The following is a 22473-nucleotide window of genomic DNA, read 5'->3' on the forward strand; positions in this document are numbered from 1 at the left end:
AATGTGCATGCAGTGGCTGAAACCTCTGCCACCTCCTGGCCGGGCCATTTGGACATCAACACATGAAACGAGATAGGGCTAAACGGAATAATGCATGTAAAGTGCCTGGCACCCAGTAGGCATCCAACAGGTGGGAGCTTTGATGTTTGAAGAGAGGATAATGTAACATGGCAGATTTCAGACCTGCTGTCAGAAAAATCTAGGTTTGATTTCTGCACCTCCCATCCATAAATTGTGTGACCTTGTATGTTCCGTAACATCTCTGAGCCTCATTTCCCCCCATCTGTAAAATGGGTATTATAGTACCTAGCTCTGTGGCTTAAGGTTCAAATGAGATAACACATGTAAAGCATCCACCACATTACTAGCATGTAGTAAGTGCTCAGGAAATGGTTACTTCTTTCCTGCCTTAATGGTAGAAAACCAGCCCTAGACCTTCAACATCTCAAGTATGTACCTCATCTGTATGTACACCCGTGTGTGGTGGAGGAATGCTTCAGAGATGTCTAACACTAGACAGTGGCGAAAATGCATGGAGAAAGCTGCACTTCAGTTGGGGCCTGAGTTCTGCATGAGGGAAGTACCCTCTGTAATTGGGTGTGTGCACTTTGCAGCTGACGTGCTTTAAGAAGATGGGCGGGAGGAACTGGTGTACAGTTGAGGGGGCCTGGGCTTTGTAGGTGCCAAGGTTCAGATCCTCTGTGACCTCAAGAAAGGGACTTGGTTTCCCTGAGGCTCTGTTTCAAATCTAAATGATGAGATGATAATAACTACAGAAGGAGGTTGCTGTGAGGAATAACCAACCCCTGGAATACTTAGAGTGTGTTCCTGGGAAGTGGTCAGCTCCCCAGTCCTCATGCAGCCTGTGGTTGTCCCGGGGCTGCGTTACAGAGGCCGAGGGTCCCAGTGTGGGGCTGTGGTTTTGTTGCAAGAAAGAAAGTGGGGCGCAAGAGGATGGTCACATCCCAGGTCTCAGGTGAGTCCCTGGGACGGCCGCCGAATGTGGGTTCTTGTCTTCATGGAGGAAAGAATTCAAGAGCGAGCCATAGTAAAGTGAAAGAAGGTTTATTCAGGGAGATACACACTCCACAGACAGAGTGTGAGCCATCTTGGAAGGTGAGAGAGGCCCCAGGTATGGGATTGTCAGTTTTTATAGGGGTGGGTAATTTCATAGGCTAAGGAGTGAGAGGCTTATTCCAGGAATGGAGCCACCGCCCACTTCTGGCCTTTTACTGTCCGCCTCCGAATTGACATGGCGCCTGTGGGTGTGTCATTTAGCTTGCTGATGTGTTACAGTGAACCTGTACTGAGGCTTAAGGTTAGTAGAAGTCAATCATCTCTCATCTTGAACCTAGTTGTTTCTAACCAGTTTATGTCGTGTCCTCAATGGCTATGGCATTCTTGTAAAGGTTGTGCCCTGCCCCGTTCCTGTCTCATTTGTGTTGCTGAGACGAGGCCCCAGGTTCTCCTTGGGTGAAAGACACATCCTGGCCTGTCTGTGGCTCCTTCTCAATCAGGGACAAGGTAGTCGGTGTGGCACTTTGTGAAGTTGAGAGCAGTGTAGAGAGCTTGGAGTTGGCCAGCATTGGGCGTTGTGCCTCCTGGGGAATGGGTGTTGCTGCCATCCTGCGACACCTCTGACTAGTTGAGAATGGAGGCTCTGAGCAATCTCTAGAGGATACTTTGTCAGCCAGAGTTTTTAGAGAAATGAAGCAGAAGCAGATCTCTTCTGTGGCACAGAACAGCGATGCGTGTGACCCTAATGTCAGCAAAGTTCACTGGGACTTGTGATCTGGGCCAAATATTAACTTCAGAACTAGTTGAGATCCCCCAGCTGTGGCTCACAACGTGGAGATGAAAGAGGAGACGGGGTGTTCTTTTGAAGAGACACTAGCCTGGAACTGGGGACGCCCGGATTTCAAACTTCACTTCCTCTGCTTCCCTTTGTAGTTGCTTTTTCTCTCTGCCTGTGCCCTGTGGAGAGACCAGGTCCTGCTGACGGGGGCTATTTGGGGCGCCCCCAAGGGGTTGGTTCACCCCTAGGCAAACGCATGTCAAGTCACATCCTGGCATCGGCATCTGTCCCCAGCCACAGCCCTGGGTACCTGGTCCTTCTCAGTGTGCGTTCTGAGATCCTGGTAGTGGTGCCCTTTGTCCCTCCTAACTTGAATAGTAAACTAGGGGTTAGGCCCGTCCAAGTACAGTTCTGATTTACCCAACAGGTTAGGTGTAGATGAGCAGGCCACCCCTTGTCACCAGTACGGCAGCGTGGGGCTTTGCCCGTGTTTCCCTACAGCTTGCCCTGCGGCCCCGCCCACCGGCACAGATGGGTCCCTGGGCAGATGCTTACTGATTCCTCACTTACTGTGTGGGGAGCTCTAGACGCGGGGAGAGGGCTGGCGCTCAAGAGGCAGAGAATCGTGCCACCAGTCTGTCTTCAGGGACTCTGGCCTGGAGCTGTGGAGCTAGAAACATGAAACACGTGAGAAAGAACCCGTGACATTCCATGGTGCAGTGCTGGGCACAGACTGCGGGGTGGCCGAGTCCTTCAGCGTTCAGAGGAGTGGTGGTCCTTCCTGGGATGGTCGGGAAAAGCAGGGGGTTGGATGTGAACTGGACTTAAGGCTGGCTAGGATGTGGACAGGAGCGGGAGCTTCCCCATGGAGTGGAATGGACAGGAAGTGTCCAAGGAGTAGCATAGCAGGGCCCAGTAAAAAGCCCTTACTGGAGAGGAAAGTTATGCTGGGCAGCTGAGCAGTGAGACTGCAGAGGTCAGCCGGCCCTGTCTTGATCACCCTGACTGTCAGGTAGAGAGCGTGGGCTCGGGTCGTGGGACAGGTCTTCCTGCTGTGGCCCCAGGGGTGTCCCACAGGGCCAGGCCCAGTGCTCTGAGAACTGGTGGTTTTGGTGAGAACATGTTCTCAGGGTTTCCCTCCACAGGGAACCACTGTTTGTCATTGTCTCGCTCTCCTGGACACTGATAATATTCTTCCTCCAAGAGCAGATAGAGACTTGGGGTTCCAGGCCCTCGGGAACTGAATGGACCATTGTATTTGTAGTGGCCTGGGGTGCCCTGAGTTGCGTCCTGGTAAGATTCAGGGTGGGGGGACCTTGCAGCTGGTGTAGAGCGAACGGGAATGTCGGGGGGTGCTGAACACAGATATTCCCCTTGCCCATCTCCTCCCCCTTCAGGAGACCCTGTTACACTTGCCCGCTGTCACCCGTCGTTAGTGCCCCATTCCTCACGCTTTCCCACCGTTTGGTCTCTGTCAGCCTTTGCAGTCTTCAGAGTTCCCTAAACGCTGTTCGAATCCCTACCACCCACCGCTGCAGATCACTCGTACCTTCCGTGGCTGCTCACGGCCACCAGAAGCAAAGGCCACTTCCTTTGCCAAGCACATGAGTGGGCGCAGCCTCTCTGGCCCTGTCACCCACGTCTCCTCCACCTGTGTCCTTTGTGCTGCCAATCCAAGTGCCTCTCCTTCCTCTGAGCCTTTGTTCATGCTGTTCCCTCTGTCTGGGCTTCCTCACCCTGAATGAACACCTACTGATCTTTCAGAACCCCTTTCAAAAGCTGACCCTCATGAAGCCACACCTAACTCCCTCCCCACGAAAGCTGCCACTTGTGCTCTTTCTCGCCTGCCCCCTCCTCACCTTGCACTGTCCTCACCAGATTTTTTTTCTCTGTTTTGCATGAAAGTCCTTGAGGCCTCTCTTGTTTCCCCTCCATGGGATTCTGGCAGAGAGCCCCTCAGGGGCAGGGAATGCATCCCCTTTGCTGTCTCTCAAGTGGGGAGGAGGGCCCTTTCCCGTGACTCAGGGACCGTTTGTGACCTGAAACAAGGAGACAGGCGAGGAGGTGGTTCCAGGACCGGCTGCCCTGCTGGCAGGGCTGGGTCTTTGCTGCCCTGCTGGAGCCTCATGAATGTCGTTACTCCCATTCTCAGGGCTGCTCTAACACCGACGGAGCAGAAACACACACGGCCTGGCTTCCCCCGGGGCCTTGCAGTCAGAGTCCCCAGGCAGCCTGTCTGGGCAGGAGGGGAGGCACAGCTGCTTGCAGTGGCTTTGGTGATCCCCACATCCTGGACTCCTCAAGAACAAGGGGACACAAGATCTAGGTAGGTCTCTGTGGAATTTAGGAAACAGGCGTGGAAAACTCAGGCTAGAAAAAAGTCATTCTAGGTTTTTCAGACTGTATCACCAATGCTGTAGGCAGTGTGAAATGTCAAATCCAATCTCTTAGGATGATTAAAAAAAAGTTTGCTGCTGCATTGGCTGGGAATCGAACCCGGGCCTCCCGCGTGGCAGTCGAGAATTCTACCACTGAACCACCAGTGCTCCAGCTGTGAGCAGCTGTGTGAGCACCTCCCTTTAACCCCAGCCCTCTTGTCTGTATGCTGATTCACAGAATGGAAGGCCACATCAGCACAGCTGCAACGACAGAGGCTTAGGCTCCAGAGCAGGAGAGAAGGCAGGAGGAGGCTGTGTGTGTGCGCGCACAAGCGCGCATGTGTGTATGTGTGTGCGTTATGTGTGTGCATGGGAAGTTGATTTGCCTTCAGACGTCAGGACAGTAAGTAGAGCTCAAGTCGTTCCTTCTCAGTAGCAAAAAGCCCACTGAGACTCTGGGGACTTCCTCCTCTCTGAAGTGTGGGTCCTCCCATCCCACATTCACATGGTGTGTTGAGCTGTTTTACAGCTCACAGGCTTCAGCACAGCTTCCTGCTGGAGACTGGCCAAGGCTGAGGGGGTGCAGCAGGAGTCCCTTTACGGGGGGAAGGGTCCCGCAGCCAGTGGTGCCTCTGTGGAGAAGCCAGCTGCTGTTCGTGCTCACGAAGCAGGGAAGTGCGCTCGGAGATTCGCAGCATCCTTGGCTGCTGCAGGCCGGGCGTGACTGAGGAGCTGGATCCTGCAGCAGGATCTCTGGGGGAGCTTGCCAGGAAGAGGCCAAAAAGCAGCACTGCATTGGCCGGGAATCGAACCCGGGCCTCCCGCGTGGCAGGCGAGAATTCTACCACTGAACCACCAATGCTCTGGCTGTTCTCTGGCACACCTGCAGGGCTTTTCTCAAGAGGCTGTGTCTGTCATGACAGTCAGAGAGCGCTGACACATCACTGGGCCCCGTCTGGCTGGTTTGTCCTGTATGAGAATACAGCGGGTTTATGTAGAGCCATCCTTGCTGCGCCTTATTACGCTGCTTAGGGAGGGGGCGCTTATGGAACTGGCTTCCTCCCGAGGCCCTTGGTTCATCCACAGCCCTCAGCCCCCTGGGGTGGGCTTGGTGGAATCACACCCTATATAGATCAAAGCAAGAGGGCCCTCACAGACCATCTGCATAGCCCCTTCCTGGAATCCCTGTTTCTGCTCCCACATCCGCCAGCTCAGGAGTCAGGCCTGTTTGATTCACCTGTGGCCACAGTCCCAGGCACAGAATAGATGCCCCTTACGACTTGCGGGATTGAATCTTTATCAAGCCCTGTAATCCCCATTGAACAGCCTTTTTTTTTTTTCATTTTAACATCTTTATTGGAGTATAATTGCTTTACAATGGGATGTTAGTTTCAGCTTCACAACAAAATGAATCAGTTATATATATACATATGTTCCCATATCTCTTCCCGCTTGCGTCTCCCTCCCTCCCTATCCCACCCCTCCAGGCGGTCACAAAGCACCAAGCTGATCTCCCTGTGCTATGTGGCTGCTTCCCACTAGCTATCTACCTTACGTTTGGTAGTGTATATATGTCCATGCCTCTCTCTCGCTTTGTCACCGTTTACCCTTCCCCCTCCCCATAGCCTCAAGTCCATTCTCTAGTAAGTCTGTGTCTTTATTCCTGTTTCACCCCTAGGTTTTTCATGACATTTTTTTTCTTGAATTCCATATATATGTGTTAGCATACGGTATTTGTCTCTTTCTGACTTACTTCACTCTGTATGACAGACTCTAGGTCTATCCACCTCATTACAAATAGCTCAATTTCGTTTCTTTTTATGGCTGAGTAATATTCCATTGTATATATGTGCCACATCTTCTTTATCCATTCATCCGATGATGGACACTTAGGCTGTTTCCATCTCTGGGCTATTGTAAATAGAGCTGCAATGAACATTTTGGTACGTGACTCTTTTCGAATTCTGGTTTTCTCAGGGTATATGCCCAGTAGTGGGATTGCTGGGTCATATGGTAGTTCTATTTGTAGTTTTTTAAGGAAACTCCATACTGTTCTCCACAGTGGCTGTATCAATTTACATTCCCACCAACAGTGTAAGAGGGTTCCCTTTTCTCCACACCCTCTCCAGAATTTATTGTTTATAGATTTTTTGATGATGGCCATTCTTACTGGTGTGAGATGATATCTCATTGTAGTTTTGATTTGCATTTCTCCAATGATTAGTGGTGTTGAGCATTCTTTCATGTGTTTGTTGGCACTATGTATATCTTCTTTGGAGAAATGTCTGTTTAAGTCTTCTGCCCATTTTTGGATTGGGTTGTTTGTTTTTTTGTTATTGAGCTGCATGAGCTGCTTATAAATTTTGGAGATTAATCCTTTGTCAGTTGCTTCATTTGCAAATATTTTCTCCCATTCTGAGGGTTGTCTTTTGGTCTTGTTTATGGTTTCCTTTGCTGCACAAAAGCTTTTAAGTTTCATTAGGTCCCATTTGTTTACTTTTGTTTTTATTTCCATTTCTCTAGGAGGTGGATCAAAAAGGACCTTGCTGTGATTTATGTCATAGAGTGTTCTGCCTATGTTTTCCTCTAAGAGTTTGATAGTTTCTGGCCTTACATTTAGGGCTCTAACCCATTTTGAGTTTATTTTTGTGTATGGTGTTAGGGAGTGTTCTAATTTCAGTCTTTTACATGTAGCTGCCCAGTTTTCCCAGCACCACTTATTGAAAAGGCTGTCCTTTCTCCACTGTACATTCCTGCCTCCTTTGTCAAAGATAAGGTGACCATATGTGCGTGGGTTTATCTCTGGGCTTTCTATCCTGTTCCATTGATCTATCTTTCTGTTTTTGTGCCAGTACCATACTGTCTTGATTACTGTAGCTTTGTAGTATAGTCCAATGTCTGGGAGCCTGATTCCTCCAGTTCCGTTTTTCATTCTCAAGATTGCTTTGGCTATTCGGGGTCTTTTGTGTTTCCATACAAATTGTGAAATTTTTTGTTCTAGTTCTGTGAAAAATGCCGGTGGTAGTTTGATAGGGATTGCATTGAATCTATAGATTGCTTTGGGTAGTAGAGTCATTTTCACAATGTTGATTCTTCCAATCCAAGAACATGGTATATCTCTCCATCTATTTGTATCTTTAATTTCTTTCATCAGTGTCTTATAATTTTCTGCATACAGGTCTTTTGTCTCCTTAGGTAGGTTTATTCCTAGATATTTTATTCTTTTTGTTGCAGTGGTAAATAGGAGTGTTTTCTTGATTTCACTTTCAGATTTTTCATCCTTAGTGTATAGGAATGCCAGAGATTTCTGTGCATTAATTTTGTATCCTGCTACTTTACCAAATTCATTGATTAGCTCTAGTAGTTTTCTGGTAGCATCTTTAGGATTCACTATGTATAGGATCATGTCATCTGCAAACAGTGACAGCTTTACTTCTTCTTTTCCAATTTGGATTCCTTTTATTTCTTTTTCTCTGATTGCTGTGGCTAAAACTTCCAGAACTATGTTGAATAAAAGTGGTGAGAGTGGGCAACCTTGTCTTGTTCCTAATCTTAGTGGAAATGCTTTCAGTTTTTCACCATTGAGGATGATGTTGGCTGTGGGTTTGTCATATATGGCCTTTATCATGTTGAGGAAAGTTCCCTCTATGCCTACTTTCTGCAGGGTTTTTATCATAAATGGGTATTGAATTTTGTCAAAAGCTTTCTCTGCATCTATTGAGATGATCATATGGTTTTTCTCCTTCAGTTTGTTAATATGGTGTATCACTTTGATTGATTTGCGTATATTGAAGAATCCTTGCATTCCTGGAATAAACCGCACTTGATCATGGTGTATGATCCGTTTAATGTGCTGTTGGATTCTGTTTGCTAGTATTTTGTTGAGGATTTTTGCATCTATGTTCATCAGTGATATTGGCCTGTAGTTTTCTTTCTTTGTGACATCCTTGTCTGGTTTTGGTATCAAGGTGATGGTGGCCTTGTAGAATGAATTTGGGAGTGTTCCTCCCTCTGCTATATTTTGGAAGAGTTTGAGAAGGATAGGTGTTAGCTCTTCTCTAAATGTTTGATAGAATTCGCCTGTGAAGCCATCTGGTCCTGGGCTTTTGCTTGTTGGAAGATTTTTAATCACAGTTTTAATTTCAGTGCTTGTGATTGGTCTGTTCATATTTTCTATTTCTTCCTGATTCAGTCTTGGCAGGTTGTGCATTTCTAAGAATTTGTCCATTTCTTCCAGGTTGTCCATTTTATTGGCATAGAGTTGCCTGTAGTAGTCTCTCATGATCTTTTGTATTTCTGCAGTGTCAGTTGTTACTTCTCCTTTTTCATTTCTAATTCTATTGATTTGAGTCTTCTCCCTTTTTTTCTTGATGAGTCTGGCTAATGGTTTATCAATTTTGTTTATCCTTTCAAAGAACCAGCTTTTAGTTTTATTGATCTTTGCTATTGTTTCCTTCATTTCTTTTTCATTTCTTTCTGATCTGATTTTTATGATTTCTTTCCTTCTGCTAACTTTGGGGTTTTTTTGTTCTTCTTTCTCTAATTGCTTTAGGTGTAAGGTTAGGTTGTTTATTCGAGATGTTTCCTGTTTCTTAAGGTAGGATTGTATTGCTATAAACTTCCCTCTTAGAACTGCTTTTGCTGCATCCCATAGATTTTGAGTCGTCGTGTCTCCATTGTCATTTGTTTCTAGGTATTTTTTTGATTTCCTCTTTGATTCTTCAGTGATCACTTCATTATTAAGTAGTGTATTGTTTAGCCTCCATGTGTTTGTATTTTTTACAGATCTTTTCCTGTAATTGATATCTAGTCTCATGGCGTTGTGGTCAGAAAAGATACTTGATACAATTTCAATTTTCTTAAATTTACCAAGGCTTGATTTGTGACCCAAGATATGATCTATCCTGGAGAATGTTCCATGAGCACTTGAGAAAAATGTGTATTGTTGTTTTTGGATGGAATGTCCTATAAATATCAATTAAGTCCATCTCGTTTAATGTATCATTTAAAGCTTGTGTTTCCTTATTGATTTTCATTTTGGATGATCTGTCCATGGGTGAAAGTGGGGTGTTTAAGTCCCCTACTATACATGTGTTACTGTCTATTTCCCCTTTTATGGCTGTTAGTATTTGCCTTATGTATTGAGGTGCTCCTATGTTGGGTGCATAAATATTTACAATTGTTATATCTTCTTCTTGGATCGATCCCTTGATTATTATGTAGTGTCCTTCTTTGTCTCTTTTAATAGTCCTTATTTTAAAGTCTATTTTGTCTGATATGAGAATTGTTACTCCAGCTTTCTTTTGGTTTCCATGTGCATGGAATATCTTTTTCCATTCCCTTACTTTCAGTCTGTATGTGTCTCTAGGTCTGAAGTGGGTCTCTTGTAGACAGCATATATAAGGGTCTTGTTTTTGTATCCATTCAGCTAATCTGTGTCTTTTGGTGGGAGCATTTAGTCCATTTACATTTAAGGTAATTATCGATATGTATGTTCCTATTCCCATTTTCTAAATTGTTTTGGGTTCGTTATTATAGGTCTTCTCCTTCTCTTGTGTTTCTTGCCTAGAGAAGATCCTTTAGCATTTGTTGTAAAGCTGGTTTGGTGGTGCTGAACTCTCTCAGCTTTTGCTTGTCTGTAAAGGTTTTAATTTCTCCATCAAATCTGAATGAGATCCTTGCTGGGTAGAGTAATCTTGGTTGCAGGTTTTTCTCCTTCAACACTTTCAATATGTCCTGCCACTCCCTTGTTTCTGCTGAAAGATCAGCTGTTAACCTTATGGGGATTCCCATGTGTGTTATTTGTTGTTTTTCCCTTGCTGCTTTTAATGTTTTCTTTGTATTTAATTTTGACAGTTTGATTAATATGTGTCTTGGCGTATTTCTCCTTGGATTTACCCTGTATGGGACTCTCTGTGCTTCATGGACTTGATTAACTATTTCCTTTCCCATATTAGGGAAGTTTTCAACTATAATCTCTTCAAATATTTTCTCAGTCCCTTTCTTTTTCTCTTCTTCTTCTGGAACCCCTATAATTCGAATGTTGGTGCATTTAATGTTGTTCCAGAGGTCTCTGAGACTGTCCTCAGTTCTTTTCATTCTTTTTTCTTTATTCTACTCTGCAGTCGTTATTTCCACTATTTTATCTTCCAGGTCACTTATCCGTTCTTCTGCCTCAGTTATTCTGCTATTGATCCCATCTAGAGTATTTTTCATTTCATTTATTGTGTTGTTCATCATTGTTTGTTTCATCTTTAGTTCTTCTAAGTCCTTGTTAACTGATTCTTGCATTTTGTCCATTCTATCTCCAAGATTTTGGATCACCCTTACTATCATTATTCTGAATTCTTTTTCAGGTAGACTGCCTATTTCCTCTTCATTTGTTAGGTCTGGTGCATTTTCATCTTGCTCCTTTATCTGCTGTGTGTTTTTCTGTCTTCTCATTTTGCTTATCTTACTGTGTTTGGGGTCTCCTTTTTGCAGACTGCAGGTTCGTAGTTCCTGTTGTTTTTTTGTGTCTGTCCCCAGTGGCTAAGGTTGGTTCAGTGGGTTGTGTAGGCTTCCTGGTGGAGGGGACTAGTGCCTGTGTTCTGGTGGATGAGGCTGGATCTTGTCTTTCTGGTGGGCAGGTCCACGTCTGGTGGTGTGTTTTGGGGTGTCTGTAGACTTATTATGATTTTGGGCAGCCTCTCTGCTAATGGGTGGGGTTGTGTTCCTGTTTTGCTAGTTGTTTGGCATAGGATGTCCAGCACTGTAGCTTGCTGGTCGTTGAGTGAAGCTGGGTGCTGGCGTTGAGATGGAGATCTTTGGGAGATTTTTTCCGTTTGATATTATGTGGAGCTGGGAGGTCTCTTGTGGACCAGTGTCCTGAAGTTGGCTCTCCCACCTCAGAGGCACAGCAGTAACTCCTGGCTGCAGCACCAAGAGCCTTTTATCCACACCTCTCCTTAATTTGGGATGATTCGTTGTCTATTCATGTATTCCACAGATGCAGGGTACATCAAGTTGATTGTGGAGCTTTAATCCGCTGCTTCTGAGGCTGCTGGGAGAGATTTCCCTTTCTCTTCTTTGTTCTCACAGCTCCCAGGGGCTCAGCTTTGGATTTGGCCCTGCCTGTGCATGTAGGTTGCCGGAGGGTGTCTGTTCTTTGCTCAGACAGGATGGGGTTAAAAGAGCTGCTGTTTCGGAGGCTCTGGCTCACTCAGGCCGGGGGTGTAGGGAGGGTCACGGAGTGCGGGGCAGGCCTGCGGCAGCACAGGCCAGCATGACATTGCTAGCCTGAGGCGCGCTGTGCGTTCTCCCGGGGGAGTTGTCCCTGGATCCCGGGACCCTGGCAGTGGCGGGCTGCACAGGCTCCCCAGAAGGGGGTGTGGATAGTGACCTGTGTTCGCACACAGGCTTCTTGGTTGCGGCAGCAGCACCCTTAGCGTCTCATGCCCGTGTCTGGGGTCCGCACTGTTAGCCGCGGCTTGCACCCATCTCTGGAGCTCCTTTAAGCCGCGCTTTTAATCCCCTCTCCTCGTGCACCAGGAAACAAAGAGGGAAGAAAAAGTCTCTTGCCTCTTAGGCAGGTCCAGACTTTTCCCCCCCCGACTCCCTCCCGGCTAGCCATGGTGCACTAACGCCCTGCAGGCTGTGTTCACGCTGCCAACCTCAGTCCTCTCCCTGGGGTCTGACCTGTGAAGAAGCGGGAGCCTCAGCTCCCAGCCCCGCCCACCCCGTCCTGCGAGCAGACAAGCCTCTCGGCTGGTGAGTGCCGGTCGGCCCTGATCCTCTGTGCTGGAATCTCTCCGCTTTGCCCTCCGCACCCCTGTTGCTGTGCTCTCCTCCGCAGCTCCGAAGCTCCCCCACTCCGCCACCCGCAGTCTCCGCCCGCAAAGGGGCTTCCTAGTGTGTGGACACTTTTCCTCCTTCTCAGCTCCCTCCCGCTGGTGCAGGACCCGTCCCTATCCTTTTGTCTCTATTTTTTTCTTTTGCCCTAACCAGGTACGTGGGGGGTTCCTTGCCTTTTGGGAGGTCTGAGGTCTTCTGCCAGCGTTCAGTAGGTGCTCCGTAGGAGTTGTTCCACGCATAGATGTATTTCTGGTGTATCTGTGGGGAGGAAGGTGATCTCCGAGTCTTACTCTTCTGCCATCTTCCCAGAAGTCTGAACAGCCTTTTTACAGGAGTGGTCACAGCCTCACAGGACAGCACATTTAGTTAAACAACGCTAATTACTAGCAGGTTCCTGATACTGATCTGAAACCACACAAACTAATTCATACCTTTTGGACTTGACTGTCCTTAAAATTCTTTGAGCCAGCTTGAGACCCCCGTTTATGCCATAGGCGAGCAGTATACCTGCTGTGATGGGCACAGAGCAATTAGGCAATGAGTCCAGGCAACTACTTTGAAAAGTCTGTGATCTCTAGGCCTCCCTCGTCACAACTTCAGCTGCTACACGGGTCCTAGTCCCTCCCACCTGATGATGCGACAGTCTCCCCCTTCCCATCCATCTCACAGCTTTTTTTTTTTGGAGTATAATTGCTTTACAATGTTAGTTTCTTCTGTACAATGAATCAGCTGTATGTATACCTATATCCCCTCCTTCTTTGTATTCCTTTGTTTCTTTTTCTTCTCTGATTGCCATGGCCAGGACTCCCAAAACTATGTGGAATAATAGTGGTGAGAGTGGACATCCTTGTCTTGTTCCTGATCTTAGAGGAAATGCTTTCAATTGTTCATCATTGACAATGATGTTATTATGTTGAGGTGGGTTTATTATGTTGAGGTGGGTTCCTTCTGTGCCCACTTTCTGGAGAGTTTTTATCATAAATGGGTGTTGAATTTTGCCAAAAGCTTTTTCTGCATCTAATGAGATGATCATGGGGTTTTTCTTAAAACACTCTGACCATCTCTTCAAAACCCATGAGCAGCTTCCCTGTTACCCACGATGTGAGATCCCTTCTCCTGAATCTGAGCTGCCGGGCCAGCTCATCCCAGTTGATTTCCTGCTGTTCTCTGGACCCCAGGCAAATTTGGCTATTTTTCTCTCCTTGCCTTTGCCCACACATTTCCTCCTGCCCGGAACACCTGCTTCCTTCTCTCAGGGTCCCTGCCTCCTCTGAGGTCCAGCTCAGTTCCCACTCCTGGGAAGATGTCCCTGACCCTCAGGCCGAGCTCCCCAGTGGTTATCTGGGCCCCTCATGCCACCGTTGGCCCTCATGAGGCTTCTCACTGCAGAGATGCTGTGAGCCTCCGAAGGGCAGAGTGTCTTCACGTCCACTGGGCTCTGAAAGGAGACCCTGGTGCCTGACGGAGCTGGGCCTCCCTGTGCTCGCCTCCATTCGGGCAGGGCCTGCCTTGGGAGCATCCCCCCAGGGTGACCACAGGTGCTGCCTCCCTCAGACCCCCTCTCCCTGCTAGCATCACCCCCCAGGTGGGCACCTTGCAGGCGTCTCTACCCTTCCTGCCCTCTCCCTGCTGCTTCCCACTGCCTCAGCTGTATTTCAGGCCTCCCTTCCTGACCCTGAGCACTGCAGTGTTCTCCCTTGGAGATATTGCAGTCTCCCTCTGTCAAACCAGGCCACCTCCACCTGAGGCAGCCTCTCTGGTCAAAACACAGACATAAGTATGTCACCCCATTGTTGGAAACCTTTCACCAGCTCGTCTTTTTCTTTAACTGTTCCCAGCCACCCCTTCCACACACCGGACTCCTCACCCTTCCCTAAATACACCATGTCTTTTCGGGGCCCCCGCCTTTAGCCAGGCTCTTCCCTGTGCCTGAGGTTCCCTGCCTTCTTTACCTGGAAAAGGCCTGGTAATGGTACTAAGATCCGACTCAGATGGCGCTTCCCCGTCAGCCCAGGGAGACTTACCTGCGGCGTTCTTGCTTCTGTGGTGTTGCTTGTGTCATGTTGCTACACATCCTTGATTGTTTGTGGATCCCCAGAAACAATGACACAGACACAGAGAACCACTTGGGTGCATGAGCTGTTTGCAACACTGAGCAAGTATTGAATGAAGACGATGGATCACTACAGTTTTGAGGCCCCAGCAGGACATTCACTTGCATTCTCTCAGATTCCCAGAAGTGACACTGTTCACCACTGTTCTTCATTCTGTCATAGACAAAGGGAAACGGAGACCCAGAAAAGGGAAAGGACCGTGACCCAGCCAACGCCTCCCAGTCAGCAGCAGAACTGGGAAAGCCCTGCCCCGAGATGCCTGACTCCCAATTCCTCTTTCTAAACAGGTCATCTCCCTCCCTCACCCCAGCCCCGGGCCCCAGAGCCGGCAGTAGCAGGAACAGCCTGATCCCGCTGGTCCTGCAGCCCGTCTCTGCTCCCTCTCCAGGCTGGTCCGGGAGTTCGTGGCCCAGAACAACACCGTGCAGATCAAGCATGTGATCCAGACGCTGTCTCAGGAGTTTGCCCTGTCCCAGCACCCACACAGCCAGAAAAGGGGCCTCATCGGCCTGGCCGCCTGCTCCATCGCGCTGGGCAAGGTGAGCCCTTCTCCTGGAGGGACGTACACACTAGCCAGGGCCTTGACCCTGACCCCCGAGCCCCAGCAGGGTGTTGCAGACTTGTGATTTCTTTATTGCCATTCTCTCCACATCTCAGACCTGAAGGCTGGCTCTGTGGCCTTGCACCGTGGGTCTTGATGCTCTTGGTAATTAAAAAAAAATTTGTTTCACTTAACAGTTAATGGAATAGTATACAGCTCTATGATGAGAGTATAGAGTTATGTCAACAGCAGGATCAAAATACAGAACCATTCTGTCCCCCTAATGGCCCCTCATGCCGACCCCACCCTGCCCCCAGTGACAGGGCAGTTTATGCTCAGCTCACCAGGGCATTCTAGCCAGACCACAGAGATGCAGGGTTTTGCCTTTTGATTAGTTCTCTCGACCTTGATTCCTGCTTTCAGTGCATCCTTTTTGCTGGTCCTTCGGCCTGTGTGAGGAGGGATGCTCCGGGGGCCTCTCCTGCCTGACTCAGGCTCCGTCATCTTCCTCTGTGTCCGCCTGACCCCTGGAGCCAGCCCGGGCCGGGGATTCAGCCAGGTCAGGCAGCCCCGCCCCCAGCAGGCAGCTCTCATGCCTTTGACCCACAGGACATTGTGACGGAGAGCAACAAGTTCGACCTGGTGGGCTTCATCCCCTTGTTGCGGGAGAGGATTTATTCCAACAACCAGTACGCCCGGCAGTTCATCATCTCCTGGGTAAGGTCCGGCCCCGCGACGCTCCTTCTCCAGCCGTAAGGAGCCTCTAGGTGAGTGAGGTCTGCTCTCTGGCTCACCTGGGCATTTCCTGTGGCTGCGGGGGTGCCTCACTGTTATCCCTCTAGGAGCCAATGACACCAGATCATCCGAAAACACATGTATTCAGCTTTGCCCCCAAAGCCCATCACGTTTGCCTCTGCAGAGGATGTGGTTCCTTCCTTGTCTCCGGAAACACCCAGATTTACCTTTGAAGCCAGCTGTGCTCCTCCAGCTGTCACACCTCTTCTAGCCTTGCCCACCTTTCCCATGGGTTCCCTCCCGCAACCCCGCCCCGCCCCCGGGCATCTGAACTGCCCTGGGGTTAAATTGCCGTTCCCCTGCCCATTGAACAGAAGCAACAGCTACTAGCACCTGCTCCCCCATGGGACACTGCCGTGAAAAGATGCCTCAGCAGGGCCCCTTCTCGCTGGCCAGTCCAGAGGATGGGCGAGGAGATGCAGGTTCTCTGGCTGGTGACTTTCCCTGATGGTTTCCTCCCCTGGGGCAGATCCTGGTTCTGGAGTCCGTGCCAGACATTAACCTGCTGGATTATTTGCCGGAGATCCTGGATGGACTCTTCCAGATCCTGGGCGACAACGGCAAAGAGATTCGGAAAATGTGAGTGGAAGAGGAGAGGGGCAGGCGGCTGCAGGGGCCCCTCGGCGCATACGCATACCCCACACCCAACAGACAGGCGGCGGCAGGAGAGCACAAAATTCACCATCCTCTTCCTGGCTCGTGTGCTTCCTGCTTTGAAGAGCTAGGAGATCATCCACCCCCAGCCTCTGAAAAATGTCCATGTGACAAGTGTGTCCCACAGAGCACAGCAGACATGGCACCACTGGTGGAGGCTCCTCTGGCTGCATGAGCTGTCTCCTTTCTCCTTTGCTCATTGGTAGGTGTGAGGTGGTCCTTGGAGAATTCTTGAAGGAAATTAAAAAGAACCCTTCCAGTGTTAAGTTTGCTGAGATGGCCAACATCCTGGTGATCCACTGCCAGACCACGGGTGAGTGTGTAAAGGCCCCAAGGCCACCACCACCTCCTCAGAAGCACCTTTCTGTCTCCCCATCTCAGAGAGAGTCCTCCTGGGAGTGTGAATCAATGTGACAGCGGGTCCTGGAGCGGTGAGTCCTTGTGGGAGAGATTCCAATTCTCTAACAAAGGCATAACTAACCAAGTTCAGGAATTAAAAATGGGGGACCTTACTATATATCCTAATTCATGATTTAGCAATCCATAGTAATACTAACAGTGTTCTCCTTATGGCATAACTTTTTACTATATAAACAAGCTATGATACTTGAGTATATAATTTAGAAAAACAGATACCAAAATAAAATACAGTCCCACAACTTAGGCAAAAGTGTTCCTCAATTCTTATAGAATGTAAACTACAAAACATTGAAAAATTAGAGAATACCAACATAAATGTAAAGACATCCCACATTTATGGATTAGATGACTTAAGATGACAATACTTCCCAAATTGATCTCCATATTCAATTCAGTCGATATCAACATAACAGCTGCATTTTTTTCAGAAATGTTTCAGATCCTAAAATTCATATGGAAATGCAAAGGATCCAGAATAGGCAAAAGTACCTTTCAAAAGAGGAAAAATATTGGAAAATTCATACGTCCCAATTTCAGAACTTAGTACAAAGCTACAGTAATATGTGGACAGATCAAACAGAACTGAGAATCCATAAATAAACCTTTACATTTATGGTCAGATATTTTTCTTAAGAGGTGCCGAAACAATTCAGTGGGGGAATTAGTCTTTTCAACAAATAGCACTGGAACAACTGGATACCTGCATGCAGAAAAATGAAGTTGGACCCCCTCCTGCCACCATACACACACAAAGAAAAACTCCAAATAGATCACAAGCCTAAGTACTATATTTAGAACTATATATGACTTTCGGTTGAGCGATGGCTTCTAAAATATGACAGCAAAAGCACATGGGAGAAGACAAAAGGAAGAAATAGGTATTTGGGGATTCATCAAAATTAAAAACTTTTATGCTTCAAAAGACACTATCAAGGGACTTCCCTGGTGGTCCAGTGGTTAAGACACCGTGCTTCCACTGCAGGGGGCACAGGTTTGATCCCTGGTCCAGGAACTAAGATCCCACATGCCACACTGCACAGCCAAAAAACAGAAGGAAAACAGCAAAAGACACTATCAAGAAAGCGAAAAGACAGTTCCACAAAAGGGAAGAGAATATTTGTAAATCATATATCTGATATGGGGCTTGTATCTAGAATATATAAAGAACTCTCATTACTCAAACTCAGTTTTAAAAAATGAGATCTGAATAAACATTTCTCGAGAGAAGATATACAGATGGCCAAAAAGCACGTAAAAAGGTGCTCAACATCCTTAGCCATCATGGAAATGCAAATCAAAGACACTATGAGATACCACTTTACATCCATTAGTATTAGTATCAATGGCAAGTATCAAATAAAATAAAAAGGAAAATAACATGTTGGCAAGAACGTGGGGTAATTAGAAACCTTATACACTGCTGGTGGGAATGTAAAATGGGACAGCTGCTTTGGAAAACAGTCTGGCAGTTCCTCAAAAAAAACATTTGACCCAGCAACTCCACTCCTAGGTATATATCCAGGAGAAATGAAAACCTATGTCCACGCAAAACCTTTTACATGAATGTTCATAACAACGTTATTCGTAATAGCCAAAAAGTAGAAGCTACCCAGACTTCTATCAACTGGTAGAATGGATGAGTAAAATGTGATATATGCCTATAACTAGGTATTATTTTACATTTAATCCTGTGAAGGACCTGATCAGATTGGTTTCTTATAAAGATTTACTATAGGATCAATGCGGATAATCAGTTGCGGGGGTAGACAGGGAGACACTTAGAATGGAGACAGGAGGGACATCCGGAGATTGCTGCTATGTCCCAAAGATGCCTGAACTAAGGTAGCAGCAGTGTGATAGGAAAGATGGGACAAATTTGAGAGATGTTGTCTAGAATTAATGGGCCTCAGCAAGTAATGGAGGACAAAAGAAAAGGGCAAGAGGGGAGTCACAGCAAGCTCCTACTTCTCAGGACGCCACTCAGGCAACATCACCAGAGTAAAAGCTCCCAAACCGTACAATATCAAGAGTTAATAAACTTCCAGAAACTCTCTAATAGAATAGGCTACAGAACCAGACTCCCTGGATTCAAATCCAGCTTCTCCATTTCTTGTGTTGCCTTGCACAAGTTACTTTACATTTGCAGGCCTCCATTTCCCATCTGTACAGCAAAGATAATATCACCTATTCATAGAGCTGTGCGGATTAGACAGTCGATACATCAATACAGAGACACTTTTAAATATTCTAGATGCATGCAAGTGTTCCATTAGTATTGGCTCCTCTTATTAAGTCCCTACCTTATCAATTTGCAGCAAGCCTGTCTCTTTACCGTGACTTCTAAAATTTGCACAGCACCCAGCATTAACTGATGTAGCTTATATCCTGTGAACACCTGATAGGCAGAAAAGAGTCTCAAGCTGTAGCAAGGTGAACTTGCGGACCTATTCACCAGTAACTAGCTAACAAATATTAAAGACTCCATTGTAAAAACAGATACATTTAGACTTACGATATGAAGGTTAAAGCCTCAATACGCCAACTCCATTTCCCTTGACTAGTAGCCCTCCATCCACATAATATGTGTGTTTACTGTAATGACTGACTAACTGCCTTTTGCGGAAACTGTCAATATTCTGCATACACAGCATCTAGAAGGATTAAGCAGAACTCTAGGGAATTAAAAGATAAAATTAAGTGAAAATTAAGAAGGAAATAGAAAGATGTGTTCTAAATCCCTAGAAAAGGGTTCTAGTAAACTTTCAGTCTTTTTCCCCTTTTTTGTTAGACTAATATTAGAGTTCTGTCCTTTAACTGTCAAATGGTTTTCCAGCCTACAAGTAATCTTTCTTCACAGAGGAGTCTTTTAAAAGTTATAAATAAAATATCCCAAATATTTTCTCTCACAGATGAGAACATTGGAACACTGACATTTTAATCTGTTCTGTACAAGAATGAGTTGTGTCAACACAGTGCTCCCAGCTACAGCACTGAAAAAAACAAGTTTAATTAAAGACAGAGAAGAAACTGCATATGGAGCCTAAGCCATTGAGATACAATGAAGAGTGTCATCTTCAGAGTCAGTTCTCTATGAACAAATCTCTTTTGTCAGTATCAGGAGGGAAAAAAAAGACAGCAAAGTAAAGGTGTGCTGTATACCACAGGAAACTCTGCTCAATATTCTGTAATAACCTAAATGGGAAAAGAATTTGAGAAAGAATAGATACATGTATATGTATAACTGAATCAGTTTGCTGTACACCTGAAACTAACAACATTGTTAATCAACTATACTCCAATATAAAACAAAAATTTTTTAAAAACAGGTGAATGGATAAAGATGTGGTGTGTATATATACAGTGGAGTACTACTCAGCTGTAAAAAAGAATGAAAACTTGCCACGTGCAGCAAGAGGGATGGACCTGGAGGGTATTATGCAGTTCATATTCTTATTATGAAATAAGTCAGAGAAAGACAAACACTGTATGATATCACTTATATGTGGAATCTAAAAAAATACAATGAACTAGTGAATATAACAAAGAAACAGACTCACAGATACAGAGAGCAGACAAGTGGTTACCAATGGAGGGGGGGAAAGGGGCAAGATAGGGGTAGGGAATTAAGAGGTACAAACTATCAGTATAAAATAAATAAGCTACAAGGATATATTTTACAACAGAGGGAGTATAGTCAATACTTTACAATAACTATAAATGGAGCATAACCTTTAAAAATTGTGAATCACTATATTTTACACCTGTAACATATAATATTGTACATCAACTATACTTCAATGAAAAAATTAAGGGTACTTTCCTGGTGGTGCAGTGGTTAAGAATCTGCCTACCAGTGCAGGGGACACGGGTTCGATCCCTGGTCCAGGAAGATCCCACATACTGTGGAGCAGCTAAGTCCACGCACCACAACTATTGAAGCTGACGTGCCACAACTACAGAAGCCCGTGCACCTAGAGCCCGTGCTCCACGACAAGAGAAGCCACCACAGTGAGAAGCCCATGCACTGCAACGAAGAGTAGCCCCTGCTCGCCGCAACTAGAGAAAGCCCATGCACAGCAACAAAGGCCCAACACAACCAAAAATAAATAAATAAATTTATAAAAAATAAAACATCAGACTTTCTGTGCAATTGTGAGGGTTTTTTTTTTCTAATGTTTATTAGAAAATTCAAAGGAATCTTTAAACAATAACATAAGCCTTTGGGTGCTCAGATCTCTTACTGGTTTATAGAAGTCATAAAAGAGAGGCCATCATTTTTCACTAGCTAAAACATAAAACAGTATTTTGTAATTAATTGTCATTTTACATACCTATATAAACATAAACCTTAGTGTTTAAGCTTTCAAAAATTGTTATGAGAAGTTCTTTTAAGCAAACAAATTGAACTGTGAAGGTTAAAGAAAGGTAGAAAACAACAACTCAATTATTCAACCAATATTTATTAAGCACCCCCCTCGTGCAAAGCCTCTTGGGAAATACAAATATGACCGAGATGCAGATGCTGCCTGTGTGGGGCTTGCTGTATAGCAAATAACTGTTTCTGACCTTCCATTTGCAAAAATGGGCAGTGTTCCACAGGCTCTGTAAATTTAAAATGCTCTGTAGGGCATTTTGAATTGGTTTGTATTCTAAAAGAAATGGGCAGGACAATAATATAAAGCATGGTAAAAAATGTACCCCTTAAGTTTTCTCCCCATTTTCCATTAAAACTTTAGCTTCTCTAAAAATTGTGATGTTGATAAACTATGTGCATATTGCCTAGGAATGAAAAAAAAAAGAAGGTGTGATGCTATAAAGGAAAAACATGGTGGTATCAAATGTCAATATTCAAACTAAGTACTAAAACTTAGTATTTGTGTAGTACTTACTACTTACTTCCAGAGTTTGAACAGTACTCCTAACATCATAAAACATCTTTGGATATAAGTAGATACCTATTAACCACATATATGTTATAAAAGATAGAGCTGAAGTACAAAAAGAGAAAGAAGCTTAGCCAAGATCACAAGGTAATGGTTTAACAAAAATGAATACTACTTTTACTGGGTTTATTCCAGAATGTTGGTTATATTCCTTCCTCAAATTCTAATTTGAAGAAAAAAAGTACCATTATCACTACTGTTTTCCAAAGTTAAGCACAGCTCTAACTACATTCTAACAGTGGCTCGCCTGCGTGTCTCTGCCCTTCTGCCAGGGCACCTACCATCAGAGAGGCAGGACAGCACAGTGAAAAGAAAACAGGGCAGATGGGCCCAGATTCCAGCCTCAGCTCTACCACTTCCCAGCTCAGTAACTTTTGGGCAGGTTACCTATTTGAGATTTATTTTGATTGCACCAGGTCTTAGTTGCAGCTCACCAACTCCTTTAGTTGCAGCATATGTGCTCCTTAGTTGTGGCATGGGAACTCTTAGTTGCGGCATGCATGTGGGATCTAGTTCCCTGACCAGGGATAGAACCCATGTCCCCTGCACTGGAAGGCAGATTCTTAACCACTGCACCACCAGGGAAGTCCCTCTTTTCCCTCATCTATAAAATAGGGTTGATAGCAACTACTCAATAGTGTTATGATAATGCTTCGATAGGATAATATATGCAAAGTACTCTGTTCATTTCTTGGCATATACAGTTGATCCTCCATAAATAATATTCTTATTAACTATTGATTTCTATATCACTGACCATTTGCTGGTATTACATGTTATCGTACTCTCCAGATTGTATATTTCTTATGACTGCAACTTCTCTTTCTTCCTGTAATATAGCCTAACTCACCTTAGCGGGCATGTTTAGTACTAAATACCTACTGGTCTGCTCATACATCTATAACTTGGCTTTTTTGCAGCACAGTATTACAGAATGTTTTATTAGTATGGGCTCATTGTCAACACTGCCCACTGTAACTGATTACATTTCAATCCTGGC

At 45.7% G+C, this 22473-nt stretch overlaps 2 non-coding genes across 2 annotated transcripts; both read right to left on the minus strand.

The window, feature by feature from the left end:
* Window positions 1-4270: 4270 nt before the first annotated feature.
* On the minus strand, window positions 4271-4341 carry TRNAG-GCC (transfer RNA glycine (anticodon GCC)). The gene has a single exon. It is a non-coding gene; the product is annotated as a tRNA-Gly (tRNA).
* Window positions 4342-4964: 623 nt separating this feature from the next.
* TRNAG-GCC (transfer RNA glycine (anticodon GCC)) lies at window positions 4965-5035 on the minus strand. Its single transcript has one exon. It is a non-coding gene; the product is annotated as a tRNA-Gly (tRNA).
* Window positions 5036-22473: the final 17438 nt, after the last annotated feature.

Source organism: Lagenorhynchus albirostris, chromosome 19 (assembly GCF_949774975.1).
Source record: "Lagenorhynchus albirostris chromosome 19, mLagAlb1.1, whole genome shotgun sequence".
NCBI classification, from domain to species: domain Eukaryota; kingdom Metazoa; phylum Chordata; class Mammalia; order Artiodactyla; family Delphinidae; genus Lagenorhynchus; species Lagenorhynchus albirostris.